This window comes from Trichechus manatus, unplaced genomic scaffold (genome assembly GCF_000243295.1).
Source record: "Trichechus manatus latirostris isolate Lorelei unplaced genomic scaffold, TriManLat1.0 scaffold00040, whole genome shotgun sequence".
In the NCBI taxonomy this organism is placed as follows: domain Eukaryota; kingdom Metazoa; phylum Chordata; class Mammalia; order Sirenia; family Trichechidae; genus Trichechus; species Trichechus manatus.
The window spans coordinates 8,447,072-8,459,636 of NW_004443976.1; positions in this window are offsets into that span (position 1 = coordinate 8,447,072).

The window sequence follows — 12,565 nt, forward strand, 5'->3', positions numbered from 1 at the left end:
TCAAGGGAGTCTGAGTTAAGGTCAAGTCTACAATCAGATACCAGCCGCCCTCCCCAGACCTGTCTGGCCAGACCCCAGCCGAGCTGGAGCTGGCTAAGACCACACACACCAGCACTGAAGCCAGTGATGCTGAGGTTAGGGGAGGTAACTGCCTGTTGAAGTTCAGTCTCAGTTCCACATTCAGAGATAGGAGATAGCACCTCCATCGAGGCTTCAGGTCCCCTGGATATGAGTATGGAGTATTCATTTCATTCATTCAGGAAATATGGAGCCAGCACTTACTATGTGCCATGCATTGGGCATATACCAGCCAAAAATCCCTTTCTTCAAGGAGGCTACATTCTAGCTGGAAAGACAGACCAAAAACAACACAAATAACACACATGTATTTACGTGCACGCACACACACACACACACACACACACACACACACACACATTAGCTAGTGATTAATGCTAAGAAGCATCAAAAGAAGATGGAAGAAATACAGAGTCACTGTACCAAAAAGGATTGGTCGACATTCGACCATTTCAGGAGGTAGCATATGATCAGGAACCAATGGCACTGAAGGAAGAAGTCCAAGCTGCACTGAAGGCATTGGTGAGAAACAAGGCTCCAGGAATTGATGGAATACCAATTGAGATGCTTCAACAAAAAGCTGCAGCGCTGGAGGTGCTCACTGGTCTAGGCCAAGAAATTTAGAAGACAACTACCTTGCCAACCGACTGGAAGAGATCCATATTCGTGCCCATTCCAAAGAAAGGTGATCCAATAGAATGCAGAAATTATCTAACAATATCATTAACATCACACGCAAGTAAAATTGTGCTGAAGATAATTCAAAAACTGTCGCAGCAGAACATCAACAAGAAACTGTAAGAAATTCAAGCCAGATTCAAAAGAGGGTGTGTAACAAGAGATAGCACTGCTAATGTCAGATGGATCTTAGCTGAAAACAGAGAATACCAGAAAGATGTTTACCTGTGTTTTATTGACTGCACAAAGGCATTCAACTGTGTGAATCATAACAAATTATGGATAACATTGCGAAGAATGGGAATTCCAGAACACTTAATTGTGCTCATGAGGAACCTGTACATAGATCAAGAGGTGGTTGTTCGAACAGAACAAGGGGATACTATGTGGTTTAAAATCAGGAAAGGTTTGTATCCTTTCACCATACTTATTCCATCTGTATGCTGAGCAAATAATCCGAGAAGCTGGACTATATGAAGAAGAATGTGGCATCAGGATTGGAAGAAGACTAACTAACAATCTGCGATATGCAGCTGACACAACGTTGCTTGCTGAAAGTGAAGAGGACTTGAAGCACTTATCGATGAAGATAAGCAACCACAGCCTTCAGTATGGATTACACCTCAACATAAAGAAAACAAAAATCCTCACAACTAGACCAATAAGCAACATCATGGTAAACAGAGAAAAGATTGACATTGACAAGGATTTCATTTTACTTGGATCCATAGTCAACGCCCATGGAAGCAGCAGTCAAGAAATCAAGCAACATGTGCATTGGGCAAATCTGCTGCAAAAGGCCTCTTTAAAGTGTTAAAAAGGAAAGATGTCACTTTGAGGACGAAGGTGCGTCTGATCCAAGCCATGGTATTTTCAATTGCCTCATGTGCATGGGAAATCTGGACAATGACTAAGGAAGATCAAAGAAGAATTGATGCCTTTGAAGTATGGTGTTGGTGAAGAATATTGAATATACCATGGACTACAGAAGAAGGAACAAATCCATCTTGGAAGAGGTATGGCCAGATTGTTCCTTAGAAGCAAGGATGATGAGACTTTGTCTCATGTACTTTGGACATGTTATCAGGAGGGACCAGTCCTGGAGAAGGACATCATGCTTGGTAAAGTAGAGGGTCAGCGAAAAAGAGGAAGACCCTCAACAAGATGGATTGACACAGTCGCTGCAACAATGGGCTCAAGCATAACAATGATTGTGAGAATGGCGCAGGACCAGGCATGTTTTGTTCTGTTGTACATGGAGTTGTTACAAGTCAGAACTGACTTGACAGCACCTAACAACAACAAATGCTAAGGAAAAAAAAGAAAGAAAGGGACAAGATGAAGTGTTGCAATTTTAAGACAGAGTGGTAGAGAAGTCATCCCCGGGAAGATGATGCAAAGACAGTGAGAGAGGCAGCCGTGCAGGAATCTGGGAGAACAGGAAGAAGAGATGTAAAGGTCTTGTGGCAGTAGGCCTGAGGTGTTAAAGAAGCAGTAAGAAGGCTGTGCAGCCAGAGTGAAGGGAGATAGCAGGAGCGAGGAAGGAGATGAGGTCAGAGGGAAGAGGAAGAGAAAGCAGATCATTAAGGCCTTGCCAGCCTTTGCCAGGTCTTTGACTTTTAATCTGAATGAGATGGGAGGAGGTGTGAAGAGGAAAAGGGAGAAATGGAAAGAAGAGGAAACAAAATGGGAAGAGGAAAACATACGGAGGTGTATCTCTGAGAGAGGAGCCCTGGTGGCACAGTGGTTAAGAGCTCGGCTCCTAACCAAAACGTCGGTAGTTTGAATCCACCAGCCACTTCTTGGAAACCCTAGGGGGCAGTTCTACTCTGTCCTCTAGGGTCACTATGCGTTGGAATTGACTTGACAGCAATGGGTTATCTCTGAGAGAGAGTTCCTGGGTGGTGCAAATGGTTAAGAGCTCAGCTATTAACCAAAAGGTCAGGGGTTCAAGTCCCTGCCTGGGGATCTACTCCCGAAAAACAAGCTATTGAAAACCCTGTGGAGCACGGTTCTACTCTCGCACACATGGGGTGGCCATGAGTCAGAATCAACTCAATGGCAACTGCTTTTGTTGTTGTTGTTGTTTTAATCTCTTAGAGGGAGTAAAAAAGGGAGAGAGTTCAAACACCTAGTGGTGCTGGCTTTTCCCTCCATGGCCCTCCCTCTCCCTTTCTCTGCTTCTTTTTCGTGGTCAACTAGTGACCTCAGAAAGACTGAGCAGACTTTGCTCCATCTCCTCACTGCAACAGCACTTATCACTGCCCAGGGGAACCTGGCTACATCCAGAGGTGGATGACTCTTATGGGCTCTGCCCTCTCCTCTGATGGGCCAATTCCTGTTAGATGTTAGAAAGAGGAAAGTCCAGGAAGTAAAGGGGCCAAAGGGTCTTTGCTGACCTAACCAGAGCTCCCAAATGTTGGGTTTCATGCCTCCTGGGGGAAGTCCAGGGAGGGGCTCACTCTATACCAACCCCTTATCAGGACTCCACCCAAGCCTCAACTCTGAATGGACAAGGGCCCCATCAGCCCCTTCTCAGGGCAGAGAGCATCTGAGATCAGAAAAGACACTCCCCATCCATCTTCCTCATCTAGAATAAAAGAATAGGACTGGGCCTGATCCTCCTGACAGTGTCCCAGATTTGCCAACCCCTACATCCCGTGTCCAGACCCAGCTACAGATCTAAATGCCTAAGCCACCAACATCACCCAGCCAGAAGGTAGGGACCAGCCATTGACCGGAGCCAGCATATCTGACTGGGCCAAGGATAGAAATAGATGCTACAATGTGGATGAATCTCAAAAACATTATGCTAAGTGAAAGAAACCAAAGCCAAAAGGCCACAGATTGTGGTGATTCCTTTTATATGAAATTTCCAGAATAAATAGATCCATAGAGACATAAAACAAATTGGTGGTGGCCAGGGGCTGGGGGTAAGGAACAATGGGAGTGATGCCTAATGGGTACACGGTTTCCTTTGGGAAATATTTATGAAAATATTTTAGTCCCCGGGTGGTGCAAATGGTTAATGCACTCAACTGCTGACTCAGAGATTGGTGGTTTGAGTCCACTCAGAGGCACTTGGGAAGAAAAGGCTGATGATCTACATCAGAAAAATCAGCCATTGAAAGCCCTATGGAGAGAGCACAGTTCTACTCGGACACACATGGGGTCACTATAAGTTGCTAGGGATCTGCTGAAGGAGAAAGGTGGCCAGGATGGTGAAGCATCTAAGAAACTTGCTTCTTAAGAGGAAAGGCCAAAAGAGCTGTGAGGTTTTCACTAGACAAAGGGAAGTCTCGGGGAGGCCGTGGGCAATGTCACCAACCATTGAAACACCAGGAAGAAGCTAAATTAATTCCATATGAACCCAGACAGTAGAACTATGACAAATGGGTAGAAATTTTAAAATGAAGGTTTTGTCCTATATTGAGAAAAATGTTCTAGGAATTTAAAATTTGTGCCCAGGGAGACAGCTAACCCATAAACTTCCCTTATGGGAAAAACAAAAAGGTGCCCCCAGAGAAGACCACTTATACAAAGGCATCTCCAGGCTGATGCCACAAGGGCACCAGGCTTGGTGAGCTGAGCCCAGGCCTGTGCAAACACAACCCACACAACCTCACTGGGTAGTGCTGTGTGTGAGTGTAATAGGCTGTGTGGGGAAGCAGTGACTTCAGGTTGTTCCATTTACTATGGCTGCATAACAAACTTCTTTGAAATCTGGTAGCTGTTATGGATTGAATTGTGTTTTCCCAAAATATGTGTTGAATTCCTGGACCTTCTTCTGTACTTGTGGATGGGCTCTTGTTTGGAAATAAGATGTTTCTTTTGTTATATTAATAAGGTCATGCCAGAGCAGGGTAGGTCCTAAACCTAGTTACTTCTGAGTTATAAAAAGAGCAGAATAGACATGGAGACACACATAGGGGAAGACAGATGCCAAGGGCACCAAGGAACGCCAAGGAACTCAAGGGACTACCAACAAGGAAGGCCCTCCGCCTAGAGCCACATCCTGAATTCAGACTTCTAGCCTCCTGAACCGTGAGAAAATAAATTGGGTATTTTTTGCTATGGCAGCACTAGGTAACTAAGACAGTGGCTTAAAACAATAACATTTATTTTGCTCATAAGTCTGCAAACTGAGCAGGACTCATTGGGGATAGCATACCTCTGTTCCACTCAATGTCAGCTGGGCAGCTTGAAAGCTAGAAGCTAGAATCTTCTGAAGGCTTGCTCTCACAGGTGTCTCTTAGTTGATGTTCAGTGTTGGCTGAGACCTTAGCTGGAGCTTACACATGGCCTCCTCATGTGACCTGGGTTTCCTCACAGAATGGTGGCTGTGTTCCAAAGAATCCCAAGAGAGAAAGAGCCATTTAGAAGCCAGGTGTATTGTGCCTTTTATGACCTAGACTTGGAAGCCACACATCATCACTTTTACCACATTCTATTCATGGAAGCAGTCAGAGTCCCACCCTGTTTCAAGGGGAGGGGAATCAGACTCTATCTCTTAAATGGGGGAGTGGCAAAGTTCTAGATGCAAATGTGGGGCTATAAATATTACTGTGGTCATTTTTGAAAAATACAATCAGTCACACAGAAAGAGGCAATGTGATTGTCTGTCAGGGACCTAAGTGTACACAGGAAGGGGTAGCTGCTGTTCAAATTGCCCAAAAAGCCAGGTCCCTGGAAGACCAAACAGCCTGATACCCCACTCTTTCCATAGGCCAGCACCGCAGGGGGCCAGAGCCCTGCTAAGGGATTCAGTACGAAAGGGCTATTCTGTCCTATGGAGAGGAGGACTTGGAATCTAGCAATTCCTTGACCTACAATACAAGCTCTAACTCAGAGAATGGGTACGTAATACAGAGGCATGCTGGTACCTCAGTAACTATCACCAAAGTGTGGACTTTGGAGTTAGCCCAAGCTGGTTTCAAAGCCTGTTCTGCTACTGTGTGTCTTTGGGAAAGTTACTTGGCTACTCTGAGCCTCAGTTTCCTTGGTCTGTAAAATATGGCCCATCATACCTAAAGGGAGAGAACTGTTGTAGGATTCAATGATATATTCTGTCTGTACAGTGCCTAGCATCAGCCCTGACATGGCTGAGTGTGGCACTGAGAACGGTGCTGGTGGCGGGACGCCTGCAGAAAGGGAGGCTGCTACCTTCTGGGCATGGCAGCTGTCTCACCGGCCCTTTCTAGGTCCTGAGCTGAGAACCTCTGCCCCGCCCCCTGTGATGCCCAGGCCACACATGCACCACGTCTAAGAAGCAGCTCATCTTAGATGCAGCATCCCTGGACCAGAACGCCCATCTCCTCAGTAGTCCTGCTACTGAGCTAATGAGAGCCAAGGCTAACAGGATTAGGTTAACGAGGTCATGGCCAGGGTGGCCTGCCTGCCTCTTAGCTGCATTTTTCCAACTGGTGATTAAGAGGCAGGCCCTGCAGGATTCAGGCTCATTACCATGTAATTGAATCTCCTCCCAGATGCCAGCTGAGGCATGGAGAGGTTAAGTACATTTCCCAAGATCACAAAGCCAGTTGGGCTGCCATCTGAGCTCCTCTGGGACCAGTCCAGGATGCTGGGAAACGTCAGACCCTCTGGAGGCAGAACTTGATCAGGGAGCTGCTCTGCAGGCTGGTGGTGGGGCCCAGCAGCTGCTCTGGGCAAAGATCATAGAAGGCCTTCTTCCCAGCACCCACCCAGTGCTGGCCTTCGAGAGGCCACAAGCAGTCCTTGGTAACTGATCCACCAACTGCTAAAAGCACAGCTTTGTGCCCTCACTGAGAGGAGTACAGGGAAAATCTTGGAGTCGGGGTGGCCTGGAGCAGGGTCCTTCAGCTGAGCTGCTTGGGGGATGGAGCTGATAAGGGTAGGGAGGCAGCATGCCTAAGTGCTTAAGTGTAAGGGCTCTAGAATCCCACCTCTACCATTTACTAGCTGGATGACCTCTCTGCACCTCAGTTTCCTCTTCTGTAAAATGATGACAAAATGATCTTATAAGGGTGGGGTAAACATTTAAAGGGTCGTGGGCATAAAGCCCTAGCCAGGTGCTTGTTGCTGCTCTGCTCTCTTAGCTCCTGAGCTTTCAGGGGCTGCACAGGAGCAGCAGCTTCCAAGAAGACAGGTTGCTTTTCATGTCTTTCTCAAAAGTGAGCAGGCAAATATAAGTAGTATTAGTTGGATGGGCCTTGTGTTCCCCATTGGGATGTGTAAATAGCACTGACTATTCCAGATGGAGCTCTGGTGGCATAGTGGTTAAAAGCTCAGCTGTTAACCAAAAGGTAGGCAGTTCTAATCCACGAGCTGTTCCTTGGAAACCCTATGGGGCAGTTCTACTCTGTCCTATGGGGTCGCTATGAATCGATTCGACAGCAACAGGTTTTTTAATGGGTTTTATGCTTCAGATACTGAGGATTTCAAAGTGGTGAAAGTAAGAAATGAGCTCAGGGCTTCAGTGTCAAAGCTCAAGCACCACATATTTACAAAGTCTAATTCACACTTCATGACAGCCCAGGTAAGTATATGTTATATGTAACTGTGGAAAAGATAGTCCAAGTGCAGCCTGCCGCCTTTTTCTATGACCACAAATGAACCTGGGGCTTAGGGCCAAATGTGTCAGCCTGGCTTCTTGGACAGTGTAAGAGTGTGGGCTGGCTCCATTTCCCTGGGCATCTTGACCCAAAACACATCCCATAGGAGCCAGTGGCTATCAGCATATCCCTCCTCTCCTGCCCTGAGCACATGTCAACATTCCCTGGAACTGCTTAGGTAAACGTGGGCATAATATGGCATCTAGCCAACCCCACTTCTATATCTGTTCCCAGCAGGGAGGAAACAAGTTTTCTTAACCGCAACACGAGAGGGGTGTATGCAGACCAATAGCCCTGCATCAGCTATGGGGAGTGACTAGCTGGCCATTGGAAGCCGATGCCCACTATTGAAGTTGACTTTGCTCTGTCTCTTCACCACGTAAATAAAGTGTTGTTCTATACCATATTGTGATGGGTAAGGTTGTGTGTCAACTTGGCTGGGCCATGACCCTCAGTGGTTTGGCAGTTATGATGTAGTTTGGCAGTCGTATAATGATGTAATCACTTCCATGATGAGATCTGATATAACATAATCACCTCCATAATGAGATACGCTATGAGCAGCCAATCAGTTGAAAGGGAATTTCCTTGGAGGTGTAGGCTGCATCCAATATATATGGACTTTCTGGCAAAGCTTGCTGGCTTTTGCTCTGCTCTGGATCCTGCATTTGGCACATCATCATCTGACCTCCAGTTCTTGCGACTTGAGCCAGCAGCCCGCCGTCTTACCTGCCAATCTTGGATTCATCAGCCCCTGCAGCTACGTGAGTCAGGAGAAGCCTCTAGCCTGACACCTGACCCATAGACTTGGGACTTTCCAGCCTCTTCAACCATGTGAGCCATTTCCTTGATATAAATCTCTCTCCCTCCCTTTCTCTTTCTATATGTGTGTGTATATATATGTGTATGCTTCACTGGTTTTGCTTCTCTAGAGAACTCAGCCTAAGACATTTGGTACCGAGAGTGGTTCTAGACAAATGAAATTATAAGGATGAGTTTTCTAAATTGGTTCTCAAGTCAGGTTAGTTTTAAAGATGTTGATGACTCTGCTTCCAGTTGTAAAGAAGGCACTGCTAATCCATGGCATGAGGTGGCAATATAAATACACAAAACATCACTATCAATAGATCAAATATTGGTAAGAAGTGAGGCTCTGGGTGATTGTATGTTTGGTATTTTTCTACAATTTTGTCCAAATGAGAAGTATAAGGAAGCTGGTTGGTTGGTCCTACTTTCACCAGACAAAGTGGTGAAAGTAAGAAATGAGCTCAGGGCTTCAGTGTCAAAGCTCAAGCACCACATAAATGACCTCAAAGTTGCCACTCGTGCCCTGAAAGAAAGCCTTATTTCTTGTAGTAACAAGCTGCTATTGCCAAAAACCAAACCCTGAGTCTTATCGTAAGAGTGGCTGAATTCCCAACCTTGAATGGTGTCTGAAGTTAAAGTGAGGACATTGGAAAAAATGGGATCCTGAAACTTGGGATGGGGACATAGGGGCAAATAATGAGGAAGCTGCAGACACTGAGCCTCTAAATTCTGTTGAATCATTCCTGTCAACAAATCCATTAGCCCCTCCACCCCAATCTGATGAGATTAACCCAGCTGCATCTGAAGACTGTTTGTCTGAGACATTGCCTGGGGCATCACCTGAGGCAGATGTGTTACAAGACATTGCTGAATGTTCTCAGAATACCTTTTTTGCTTCTAGACCTACACCTAGACTTAAATCCCAGCAAGCCCCAAAAGGTGAAGTACAAAGTGTGACCCAGGAGGAAGTATGCTACAGTCCAAAGTTCTTGATTTTTCTAAAATGTACAAACAGAAACCTGGGGAATATGTATGGGAATGGCTATTCAGGGTGTGGGATAATGGTGCAAGGAACATAAATTTGGATCAGTCTGAGTTTATTGATATGAGGCCACTAAGAACAGATTCTTCATTCGGTGTTTCAGCTCGAGAGGCTAGGAAAGGATCTAATAGTTTATTTGGTTGGGTCACTGAAGCATGGAATACATGGTGGCCTACACTAAATCAAGTTGAAGTACCAGACCTGCCTTGGTATACTGAAGAAGAAGGTATCCAAAAACTTAGGGAAATTGGTATGTTGGAGTGGATTTATCAGATTAGACATGCAGACCCAAACATGGAATGCCTAGAGGACACACCTTTCACCACAATGGTGAGGAACGAATTTGTGAAGGGAGCCCCGGCATCCTTGAAGACTGTTGTGATTGCTATTTTATATAAGACAGATTTGACAGTCAGAGCTGCCCTAACTGAGTTATGACACCTAACTACAATGGGGCTGATAGGACCCTCTGCTGGTAGGGGCCAAGTGGTGGCACTCAATCAACAAAGACAAGGTGGGCGTTGTTACCATAATGGACAGCATAGTCAAAGCAGTTATCAGAATAGTCTGACTCATACAGACTTATGGCATTGGCTACTTAATCATGGTGTTCCTAGTGAAATAGATGAGAAATCTACTAAATATTTACTTTATCTGTACAAGCAGAAGAATTCTAGGTCAAGTGAATGGCAGTCTAACTCAAATCGCCAGAATAGAGTCATGGCCCCTCAATCAATTCCCAGACTTGAGCAAATTTACAGACCCACAGCCCCTTTAATGAAGGGGAGGCTGGGTCCCCTTGAGGAAGGGCCCCACTACACTGTCAAATATTTATACTGTTCATCTTTCTCCCAGCCTTCCCCAAAGGGATCTATGGCCTTTTAAGAGAGTGATTGTTCACTGGGGACAAGGAAATAATCTGACTTTTTCAGGATTACTGGATACTAGCTCTGACTGGCACTAATTACAGGAGACTCAAAATGTCACTCTGGCCCATCAGTCAGAGCGTGGGGTGTATGGGGGTCAGGTTATTAATGGAGTGTTAGCTCATGTCTGTCTCACAGTGGGTCCAGTGGGTCCCTGAACACATCCTGTAGTGATTTTCCCAGTTGAAGAATACATAATTCAAATAGAATTCAAATAGACATACTCAGCAACTGGCAGAACCCACACATTGGATCTCTGATGTATGGCGTAAGGGCTATAATGGTAGGAAAGGCTAAGTGGAAACCATAGAACTGTCCCTGCCTGGGAAAATAGTAAACCTAAAGAAATATTGTATTCCTGGAGGGAATGCAGAGATTACTGCCACCATCAAGGACTTGAAGAATGCAGGAGTGGTGATTCCCACCATATCCATTCAACTCACCTATTTGGCCTGTGCAAAAAAACAGATGGATCTTGGAGAATGACAGTGGATTATCAAAAACTTAACTAGGTAGTGACTCCAATTGCAGCTGCTGTTCCAGATGTAGTTTCAATGCTTGGACAAATTAATATAGCTCCTGGTACCTGGTATGCAGATACTGATCTGGCTAATGCCTTTGTTTCCATACCTGTTTCAAAGGACCACTAGAAGCGGTTTGTCTTCAGCTGGAGAGGCCAGCAATACACCTTCACTGTTCTACTTAAAGGGTATATCAACTGTCCAGCCCTATGTCATAATTTGGTAGGCAGGGACCTTGATTGCTTTTCCCTTCTACAAGACGTCACACTGGTCCATTATATTGATGACATTATGCTGATTAGAAATAGTAAGGAAGAAATGTCAATGACTCTGGACTTACTGGTAAAACATTTGTGTGCTAGAGGGTGACAAATTATTCTGACAAAAATTCAGGCACCTTCCACCTCAGTGAAATTTCTAGGGGTCCAGTGGTGTGGGGCATGTTGAGATATTCCTTCTAAAGTGAAGGATAAGTTATTGCAGATGGCCCCTCATATAACTAAAAAGGAGGCACAAGGCCTGGCGGGACTATCTGGATTTTGGAGGTAACATATCCCTCATTTGGGTGTGCTACTCCAGCCTATTTATCAGGTGACTTGAAAAGCTGCTAGTTTTGAGTGGGGCCCAGAACAAGGGAAGACTATGCAACGGGTTCAGGCTGCCGTGCAAGTCACTCTGCCACTTAGTCCGTATGATCCAGCTGATAGAATGGTGCTTTAAGTATCAGTGGCAGATAGAGATACTGTCTGGAGTCTTTGGCAGGCCCCCATTGGGGAATCACAGAGCAGACCCTTAGGACTTTGGAGCAAAGCCATCCTCTGCAGATAACTACTCTCCTTTTGAGAAACAGCTTTTGGCTTGTTACTGGGCCTTAGTAGAGACTGAACGCTTAACCATGACACCAACTCACCATGCAGCCTGAGTACCCGTCATGAACTGGGTATTGTCTGGTCCACAGAGTCATAAAGTTGGATGTGCACAGCCACACTCCATCATTAAATGGAAGCGGTATATACAAGTTAGGGCTTCAGCAGGAACTGAAGGCACAAGTTGCATGAGGAGTGGCCCAAATGCCCATGGTCTCAACTCCTGTCACATTGCCTTCCATCTCCCAGTCTGTACCTATGGACTCAGGGGGAGTTCCTTATGATCAGTTAACTGAGGAAGAGAAAACTCATGCCTGGTTTACAGATGGTTCTGTATTATATGCAGGCACCACTTGAAAGCGGAGAGAAGCAGTACTACAGCCCCTTTCTGGGACCTCCCTGAAGGACAGTGGTGAAGGGAAATCATCCCAATGGACAGAACTTCAAGCAGTGCACCTGGTTGTTCACTTTGCTTGGAAGGAGAAATGGCCAGATGTGTGATTGTATACTGAATCATGGGCTGCGGCCAATGGTTTGGCTGGATTGTCAGGGACTTGAAAGGAACATGATTGGAAAATTGGAGACTAGGAGGCATGGGGAAGAGGTATGTGGATAGACCTCTCTGAATAGGTCAAAGAAGTGAAGGTATTTGTGTCTCACGTGAATGCTCACCAAAGGGTAACCTCCGGAAAGAGGGATTTTAATAATCAAATGAATAGGATGACGCGTTCTGTGGAAACCAGTAATCCTCTTTCCCAAGCCAAGCACGTCATTGCCAAAAGTGCTCATGAAAAAAATGGCCATGATGGCAGGGACAGAGCTTATGTATGGGCTCAACAACATGGACTTCCACTCGCCAAGGGCAACTTGGTTACAGCCACTGGTGAGCACCCAATCCTACAGCAGCAGAGATCAACACTGAGTTTCTGATATGGCACCATTCCTTGAGGTGATCAGCCAGAAACTGATGGCAGGTTGATTACACTGGACTGCTTCCATGATGGAAAAGAAAGTGTTTTGTTCTTCCAGGAATAGACACTAACTTTGGATGTGG